The sequence below is a fragment of the Limanda limanda genome, chromosome 2 (genome assembly GCF_963576545.1).
Source record: "Limanda limanda chromosome 2, fLimLim1.1, whole genome shotgun sequence".
Taxonomy (NCBI): Eukaryota; Metazoa; Chordata; class Actinopteri; order Pleuronectiformes; family Pleuronectidae; genus Limanda; species Limanda limanda.
In genome coordinates this window covers 29,858,586-29,869,334 of record NC_083637.1, presented here as the reverse complement: position 1 = coordinate 29,869,334, position 10,749 = coordinate 29,858,586, and positions in this window count along the sequence as shown.

Here is a 10,749-nt window from a genome sequence, read left to right as displayed (position 1 = left end):
GCAGCGGGTCCTGCCGTGAGCCCCTCCGCCGTCCCAGAGCACTCACAGGCGGTCAGTCTTCCAGTCTCCCAGTACCCTTGCACAGCAGTCCCAGCTGCATTCAGAGCAGAGAGCGTCCACATCGTGATGCATCTAAGAATCAAGACATTTCTACACCTCTAGTGTGGAACGTGGTGAAACTGAAAACTAAACCAAATTTAAGAAAAAAAAAAAAAACCTTGCTCTTCCAGAGTGTCTCTTTTGGATCATTTTGCCGGTCCCAAGCCTGGATAAAAGAGGAGGGTTGGATGTAGAGCTAGCAATTCCACCCCACTTAGCAGCCTTTTGATTAAATTTGATATTCTAACATTTAACAATACAGGACAAAATTGATTTATGTATGTGGGTCTAGACACAGCATTAAAGTCATGAAGTTATTTTGAGTGATGGCCTGTTTCAATGGCAAGATAAAAAGAACAAGAATCAACAGAAGAAGCGTGTTGCATCCACTTGGGAAAAAAAAGTTCTGTTTTTTATTTTATTGAGAACTTATCTCGAAATTTCCGAGATAAATATTTTAAAAGAATTTTGTTTTTAAAGTTAATGCAATACGCCTCTGTAGAAGAAAGGTCATTTGTAGTTCTCAACATATTCAGGGTGTTTTTTCATGACAATTATGCAAATTAGGCGATGACGTCATTTAGCGACTTCTAGCGACTTTTAGGAAAGCCAATAGCTAATTTCCTTGCTGAGGAGTTGGCAACACTGGTCTCCACGCCTTCTGCTGTTCTGGGTCCTTCGCGGCCTCAGCAGCCCCCCTGGTTCCTGGTCCTAAATCAGCGTTGAGGCCAACAACAGCAGCCCCTGTTTCTGGGTCCTGGCATGTAGTTTGAGTTTATTTAATTTTTATAATATTTATCAACTTTGTATCGAATTTGATAAACTACAAAATCAATTAACAAACTCAGACATAAGACATCATACACATTAAGTATGCTGTAATTAGAAACCACATATATAATTCAATATATACTATATTTAGTCACTGTTATAACAAATTGTACTATAACTAGAAACCAAGTACAAGGTAAGGCACTTTTAGACACCATTGTATTATACAATGCCCCATCATAGCCATGCTGCAGCTATTCTGCAGATTATTCTGTAATAGTCACCATATTTAATGTCCCCTACACATTTCTATACAGCTGAAATCAACAACAATACCTGGGATCCGACAAATGGAATGCCTTATGATATTGGCCATAGTTTCAATAATAGTGACACTTGGACAGTTTCAGGGTCATTTGTTGCTCATTACAAGAAAAGAAACTAAAATCAAACCACATCTGGTCAAATCCTTCTGCCTCCCCTTTTTACATAAATGTTGTCTGGAGTCCAATGGAGTTTGTGGTAATACTTACTAGACGCATCTCAGATGATAATTTTAATCCAGAAACATTCGTCAATGGGAGCTATAGTGCATCTTAGTTTGCTACTGTTAGACAATTATAAGGCTTTCTAAGAGGGTAATTTGCGACCAGTTGCATTGATTGTTTCCCCCATTTAAAAACAGTATGTGAACCAGATCCACCAAGAACAGGCTGAAAGTATTTTAGAGTAGGTCCGTTATTACCTCATCATTATATCACAGCAAGTTCCTTAACAACTAATCAGTGTCAGAGGGTTTCAAAACAAGCTGTATGAGTCAATCAGGCTACACAATTATAATTATAAACTCCCGCATTTATTTTTAAAGATTTGAGATTAAAACAACCTGTAAGTATATAATATAAATGAAGCTCACAGTATGTGTGAAGTGGACGTTATTCAGTATTTGTTAGGATTATAGATTTCTGGCACTTTCTGGGTCACTTTATTCTTGTAGTTCAGTTTGTGTGTGTTGTCCCTGTTCTGCTCTTCTCCCTGACAGTGTGTGTAGCTGACTGGGCGTGACTTCTGGTCCCTGCCCCCCCCCCCCCCCCCATGCCTCCACCCACCTGCTGCTCATTCGGCAACCATCCACTCGGATACCTGTTTTACCTAAACTCCACACTGTCCTCTGGATTCTACCCCAACGCCACTGTGGTCTGCTCCCCTGGAACCCTCACACTTGTGGTGTGTTCACACCAAACTCAGAGCAAATTTGAAGCGCATTGAGATTACATAGTCAATTGAAAGACGTCTCTAGATACCCATTTTCATCTAGAGCCCTGGGCCTGTCAAACGCGCTTGATGCTCGAATTAAATAGTTGAGCTTGGGCTAATTTGCATGACTCGATGACACATCATCCAATTAGCGCTGAGTATGAAACTCACCGGACTCAGTCCTCGCACCGACCCGAGCTTCAGGTAGCGCTGGAAACACCAGTCATCCAGACAAAGTTCCTGTAAGGAGCCAGTGACAGTCCCTGAGCTGTCTGCGTTTCTGGGTGGGCGTGTGGACTGGCTGGCTTCTCCTGCTTTTTTACAACAGGTTCACCGCAGCAATTGTAGTTACTTCAGCCAGTACTTCTACTCTCCTCTCTTCCACTGGCTTCCCCCGGTGTTTCCACAACATCTACAAGGCAGCGACTCAATCGCTTCAGCCAGTAGTCCTCCTCTCTACTGGAGGCAAACAGGGGTTTACTCCTGCACCACTATTAGGGAGTTGCAAAACAGTTTAGCAACGTTTGTTGTGAACACATCATTACAGCTTGACTTTGGTTTCGGGACTTGGTTTATTGTTGGCCTTGAGTCCTCCATTGCTTTTTGTACACTGCAGATTTATACATTGTTAATTCATAATTTGTGCTTATCTAATGTTGCCCTGTTGTTTTCTGCATCTGGACTCCCAACATTCTCTTATTCTAACAGTATTACTATTTGCATATTTACAACACTCAAAGGTCCTGCAAAAATAATAGGTTGTTTAAAGATTTATACCACAACGAGAAGCAATTTCCTTGAGATGAATTCTGGTGTTTCAGTTACACTGACAGCTGACCAATCAAATATCAACCTATACATTTTTTAGCCAGTATACAGAACTGAAATGTTAAAGTCCATTACACCAGGAGAGCATTACTTTCTCCTAATAAATTTGAAACTGATTATGTAATATAATTGTTATATTTTTGTTTTATCAGATTGAAAAGTTGTGCACACTGGCTAATGTGTATGAGTGCAGCACAATACCGCCATTTACACACGTCTGCCTCACTGCATTGAGACCACAGTGATCTTTTCCGGTATTTGATAGCCTGTAGATGTAGACTTTATCGCCACCTACTGGTGCTGCTTGTTTGAACGTTTGTTGTTTTTGTTTTCTTGTCTGGAGCTATTTTGTATCGGGGAAAGTATCAGTCTTTCAGTTAATATTGGCAACTAGTGTAGACACGGCATTACACTGTGCTCCATTTGAGATTAAACCTGGTTGTGAATTCCCTTGTTGTCTACTGTCAAATGTTGTAGAAAGGTCAACATCAAACAGAAATAAGATGACAAAATAAATCTGATGGAGAATTGTTGTATCCTCATCCTAGAGCACTGTAACATGTTTGTTCTTTACAACCACAATAGAAATGTGCTAACTTTAAAAAGCGTAATAGAAATATCTACAAATCTACTGGAATTCTCCATCAGCCTGTAAGAGAAAGTGGTTTGAGACTTTGAGGAGCAGAAGCTGTCAAAAGTAACGACAATCCAGTCATCAATCTCATCTGAGGTCAAATAATAAACAGCCCTGACTGAATCTAATCTGCTTTCCACTGCTTATAGACTATAAATGTTTGTGTAGCAATGATAGTTTATCATTAGCAAGTGGAATGGAGCTTGGGACCGTATGTGGAGTGTGCTGCACTTTTCATACTTACTATGAATAATGACAATGACCTTTCTAATATTATCTAACATTCATGGACACAATTTGATTAGCCTTTTTAATCCCCATAATAGCATTAATGTATTGTGAGGGCCACATTCCTTTTCGAGGAAACACAGAAACACCGAGCACACAGTACAGTGCACTTGCACCATAGATCAAGTCCCTTTTTTTTGCCTTCTTCTTCACATGAGTGGCAATTTCCTTGTCCCTGTTAGTCGGTAAAATGGCAGTCTGCATTAACAATGTGATGTTTAGTTCACAGAGTATTAACCAGGCTTATCCCTGCACTGTCTGATGAGCTCCTTATCCCTACTTACCGCCTCGTGGAATTTTTTTACGAGGGCCGTTTCCGTTTCAAAAAGACAACCTGTGAAAAGGCTAAACCGGCAGTAACTGGATCAAATGCGAAACATGCATTTAGCTAAATATAGGACTGGCTGCAGCTGAAATGAAAGCTCGGCAAAGAGGTAGCTGATAGTTGGATGTTCAGCGAGTTCGTTTCGGCATGTGAATGAAATCTTCCTCAGTGTGCACTTATTGCTTTATTAGATGATTCATGCATGATTCATAGTGGAACATTAGTATTTATCGGATGAATTCTGCCTGACTGGGTAATTGCACAGTCGATATTGTCTTTCTTTTTTTTTTCTCTCTTTGCGTCCTCTTTAAGGTCTAAAGTGTATTTTTCATTTGTAATTACATCCACAAGTGGCACACTGACATTCTTGCCTTCACAAAATTCCAAGCAGCACCTAATCTACCCTCAAATTGTGTGCTAGGTTTTGTCAGTGCAATTCCACGTGAAGAAGAAAAAAAGGAAAGTACAATCCTACTTTATATGCTAAAGATTTAGTCTAGGTAAGAATGTCTTATCTATATGCAAATTATAAGTTATCAACTTCAATAACTGTTGAATGAGGTGTCTCCAAACAAGCTATTACCTTCATTTGTCAGGCTGCCAGGGTGGCCCAGTTTTTAACGCAAAGCATTCAATCATGAGGGAGATGGCAGCAAACACAGACAAATAGTTCATAGGGGAAAAAATAGAGGATGGTAAAGAGAACAGAACACCAGTGATGATAATGAGACTTGTTTGTGTTGCCCACTTCATCTTTATTGGAATGATAAACCAACTAGTCAAGAGAAAATTAAAAACACCTCAGTAATGCTAATTGAAACCACTTTTCCTGCACAGCGAGGGGAATTGTGCGCTTTTTAGAAAAGAGGAGAGAAGAACGTCCCTGAGAGGAAGCTTGAGCTGCCCAACAGCCCTCTGCAAAGAAAAGGGTGGCAGAGATCATTTTAAAATAATAGCTGACACATTTTTTTATATATTGTCGGCCCACATCTTATTGTGCAGAAGAAATTGTGCATGGCCCCAGGGCATCTCCTTTCATGAGGCTTACTGCTGGCACAGAAAAAGGGGATGGCATCACAGGGCTCGGATTTGAAATATGGAAATCACACTGGTGCTTAATTAATTTTTTCCAATGGCATCTTCAGGGCTGAGGCTGGTTGGAGGTATGGGTGTGGGTTGGAGGACGAGGGAAACTTTAACAGCGATTGTTTTCAAAGGTTAATAAATAACAAACACATTTCCTCCCTTTGCCATGCTAATGCATTAGGTGCTAACAGTAAGACGGAATTTGGGACCAATCAGAGGCCTGAAGAAAACATTCAAACTTTTACACACTGCTTACTCACACTAGGCAGCACAGTCAAATGTACAAACACAATTGTCACAGCTAATTCTCCTTGTTAAGGTTTGTGTTTTCGGCGAATATTAATGTTTTCATATGCGCAGAAATTCTTAGAACTAGTTTTTAACTCTTGGATCTGTTGTTCATTAGACCACTTGAATTTGATTTTATGAGATATGATATGAGATAGCATTATTATAATAGAAAGTTGGCACTGTGTGACTGGGGTATATACAGCCCATATGCAGGGTAAACAGAGATATAGGGTGTACAGATAATATAAAATGTGCATATATGATACATAGTTGTTTTTAAACTACCAACGCTTCAGCTTGTTTTTCCACTTTGAAATGGGCTGCCTTCGCAGCATCCTATCCCCTTGTCTTGGACGCACAGGTTCAGTGTGAGGGTATGAGGACTGGGCCGCCAACATAAGCCTGCTGAGAGGGGCCTGGCTGCCCATTCTTCCATGTGTCTGCCTGCAGAAACTCCATCCACAAAGGCAAATTGTCACAGAGATCCAGAAGGGACGGTCTCTCCTTTTTTCCAGCTTCTTTGAATGTCAGACAGTTGCATACATCTAATACACTTGAAGGCAAAAGTGATGAGATCCAACGAGTCGCAGGCAGATGATTTGAGCCTCAGAAGCCCTGAGAGCTGTAGTCCTTATCTGGTCCTCCTTCCCTCACCAGACGGCAACTGTATGAACGTCTCCTCCAGTCGCCTGTGCTGCAAACACTCTTATCTCCGCTCGGCTGCCTACCTTCTTCCTTTGCTCACAAAATTGAGCCACAATTCACCCGACTGCATGTTAAAGGTTCTGTTCCAAAATGTGATATGCGATATATCCATTTGGATGAAAAGGTACTTGATATTTTCTCCTATTAACACATATGATTGCATTCCATAAAGATAGCATTACTTTGTATGTAAAGGTCAAGGAATGATGCTTAAGTAATGTTCCAGAATAACTCAATTCTGTAGCTCAATTTTGTAACAGAAGGTGGTTTTCACAATGTAATCGTTTCGTTTAAACCCTTTAATATAACCACTGATACCACTGGAGGTTTGCACATTAAATGGCCCTTCAGAAATGTTGTTAGAGCTCAAATCCCCAACAAAAATCAATAGCACAAGGGAGATTCACGCTTCAAAGTGTTTTACCAGCTTAAACAATAATTTTGTTACAGTTGAGTACTGCCTTAAATGCCTTGTCTGCCTCCTGCGAGGGTTTTTAGCAAAGTTTGTGTTTATCATGGTGTTAGACTCTCTGGCGAATAGAACAAAAGTAGCAAATTGTGTTTTGTGCTTGTAGCAGTGTAACGTACTACATCCCTGTAATTGAGTGCAAGCATACAGAGCAGAACAAGAGTGGCCACACTGGGGCCTGTGTTTGACATGCCAACACATTATAAAGACAGACAGAATTCAAAGTGTGTACTCACACACACACACCGTACACATAAACCTACAGGCACACACAGCTCAAAGTAGAAGTGATCTGAACTCCAGCTGTAAGACACATGAGGCTGCACCATGTCATTTCTGGCAAATATGCTTCAACAGTCCCACAGAAAACCCTTCTCGCAGGTATGTGTTTCCCTGTGCCGGAGGGAAAACACAAACACAAGCTTGAGGCAGCAGAATGGATGAACTGCACGATGCTGTGTGTCAAAATCTCAGAGTTTTGAGTTATCATCTCAGCTTACCGGGCCGCAAACCTGGAGAGGGCTACAGCTTCTCACCAACAAATGAAACCTGCAGCATGTTGAAGTTTGGCAAATTCAAAGATCTGACAGTTAAAATATGTTACAAAACCCTGCTAATGATAATAACAGTTCCAAAGCCACAGTCTGGAGTTAATGAGCTCCCCAGTTAATGAATCATATAATTACTGAACCACAATCAAGTGAAGGGAAACCACAACGTCCTAGGTCTGTTCCAAAAGGGAAAAAAATCTCATTTAAAATCCCATTGACATTTGTGATTACGCTAATAACTAAACATCATATGGGCGTGGAGGCTTGTCGTGCCATGCGGCTCACTTCCTGTGTGTTTTGTTAAGGATGGAAGTTGTTTTTTATTATCCAAAACATATATTTCTGTTTTTGTTGTGTTTGTTTGCTTTCAGAAGCAGTAGAAGCCTTGTGGTTCGCTCAGAGATGACAAATAAAAAAATACGACCCAAGAAGAGGGAGTTTTGGTTATGGATGAAGATGTCAGATGAAGGAACAGTCCCACAGAGCCTTCATTGACAGTGAAAAAAAGTGTCTGGGTTACACTCCGGAGTGAGAGGGGGGCCTCACAAGGACAGCAAGTCAAAGCTAGACTCCTCTTTGATCTGAAATGTGTTTTTCATGTTGGACTTTTAAGCTTCGCTGTGCAGATTGGTGTCTGTGCAGAGTTTGAAAGTAGATGAGTGTTTTCAGGCTCATCACTTGAAAGTAGGAAAGTTTGTATGTGATAGTTGAAAATCTCCTTTTAAGGAATATAAGGAATGAATTGTGTCATCCCATGTCTTCATCTCTGATTGATTGACAGTACTCTAATGAAATGGGGTTGGGTCGTACCCCCGTTTAGACACACCCTGTAAGCACACTGTTAGATTGGGAGTTGCAGATGGTCAAGTGTGGGTTATATGATCCGACAGGTTGGAAACATTTCTGTAACTTCCACTAAGTTAAATTTTTTCAAGAAAAGAAAGAAGGAAATATGATGTAATCAAAAATCATATTTGACATTTTTTGCATTGAAAAAGGGATGAATACATAATTTTCACAGTGACACAGGATCCGCACCTTGACAAAGTGCTTGTCATTCCTCCCTTGTTTATATCTATCCATTAAAATAGGTGTCACTTGCTTCCTCCCCCAAGCGATGTTGACTGTGCTCTCACAATCAAGTAGTACTTAATATCATGAAAAAAAGAGAAGTTTGCCATCCTCACTGTGGTTCCGGTCCAGATAGATTGTAATGCTGTCACATTAAAGACATTTTTAACTTTAGCAAATATTTATATTCAATAACATTTTTTAAAAAGTAAGTTGTGGTGAATTCATACTGCAAAAAAGGAGTATCGTTCAATTTTTACAGATAATATGTATTGATGAAAATAAAGCTGTACGCATATTTCAAGCAGAAAGAAAATGATTGTTCTAATTCATAATGATCCAGTCTTGATTATCTAATAATTACCTCTGAGGGATTATAATTATACACCGGATTTTGTTTAGGAGTTACCCTTTATTCCAGTTCCTAGCTGAGAGATACTTAGACCACCTTATCTGTGTTATTCCTCAGTTCCTCCTGCAATCTATAACGTTAGTTTGCTGCTTCACCGCTCAGTGATGTTAGCTGGATATAAAAAAATAGTTTTTGTGTGACTTGCTTTATTTAGTTTTAATTTCAAATCAGCTATACACTGTATAACACCTATGGTTTATTACATTTTGTCAAATGTCACCTCCTCTGATGCACACTCTACTGCATTTGGCATCTGCTATTAAAAAGGTTTACTCCACATAGGGACCGTTCTGGAGCCAGTCTTTAAGGACATTCTGTGTTAGATTCTTCAGTTTGTTCTCTTTATAATAAATAACCAATAATTCATGTGCGAATAACATCAGCTTAACTGGAAAATGTCAAAACATGTGTCAAACTCTTGAATAACTATATGGAGAATAATGTTTCCACATAATTAATGAATATTTCCTTGGCTATAGGAAGATTTGGACAGATAACATATTTGTGTGTCTATGTAAATGATGAAACTACCTCCAGCAGAGATTTAGCTCAGTTTAGCCTAGAATCAGTTAACATGGTCCCCAGAACCCACAAACCAATAATATTTTCACTATTGGAGCTGGAAGCGAGGACAGAGTCTGGCTTGTTGATTCCCCCTGTTCCCCAGGTAATCGACCCTCCGCAGCAGCTTCACAGTTAATCCGCAGACATCAGTGCTATCCAATCTCTTCATCTTATTTTCAGCAAGAAGGTGCATAAGCATGTTACTCAAAATGTCAAGTTTCTTTTTATTAAATGGATCTCTGTCAGTCTTTCTTGCTGAGATTTTCACAGTTCTTTGAAGGAAAGAAGACGATGCTTTTAAAGTGCTGAATGGAATGAGAGAGAATAACGAAATTACATTAAGGGAACAACACAGCATTTTATCTATGCTGTTTTCATCGGTGGTTACAGAAATATGACCCCAGAGAAACCTGTTAAAATTTTTAAAAGTAGCTCGTATTTTATTATGTTGTTCTCGACTCTCTGCTGTCTTTGTGTTCAATGACTTGGTTCAAAGCTGAAGCAAGAAATGTTGAATCTGACTGAGGTCACATTAGAGGATGTCATTGAGGAAAGGCCAATATTGTCCATTTACAGAGATAAGAGAGCATTATTGTGTTCTCTCTTAATCTCTGTCTGAAGACACACACACACACACAAACACACACAATGATGCAAAAATGCCCCTATTCACCAACAGCCAAAGGCATAAAATCAATCTCTGTATTCATACGTGGCTTCGATGAGTTCAACGCTCAGAGGGAAACCTGTGTGTAGTGAGATACCATCAAAGTGTCGCTCACATGACAATAACTGTGGTGTGAGCAGAAAAGGGCTCATTTTTACCTGAGACGTGTCCTCTGTATTGTATGGAAGGGGGGGGCCCCGGCAGGACTCAAGGTTACCCTCTATCACCAGGAGGAATCATTACGGCGAGACGGGAGACAAATCTACAGAGCCTGGCGTCTATTCCCCAGCATCTCAGCCAATCTGTGCAAAGGCTTTCTGACGATCACAGCGCATGGATAAGACCCAATCCACCCTCCCACCCCCGTCTCCCCCCTTGTCTCCGCACAATTGGCTGTTCAGCACATTTATGACACGTTAAAATATGTTTGGCAGCTCCCGTGCTCAAGCCCTCTCCTGCACCACATGCACTGATATGCTGCGTATCATCACTGGGGGATGTCCATCAACACGCTCTCTGAGCCCATGTCTCTCAGCAATTCTGCAATATTCACAGGGAAAAAAAAAAACGTTCACATTTGCTTTTCAATGGAAATGCTTAATAGACCAAAAAAGAAGAGACATAGATGCGTTCCCATTCTGAGAAAGACCTGACTCAGTCTGCAGGAGTCCCATGTGAGCCTGAACTGTTTGTTACGCCGCCCTGTCAGGTCCTCACTGAGGAGCGCTGTT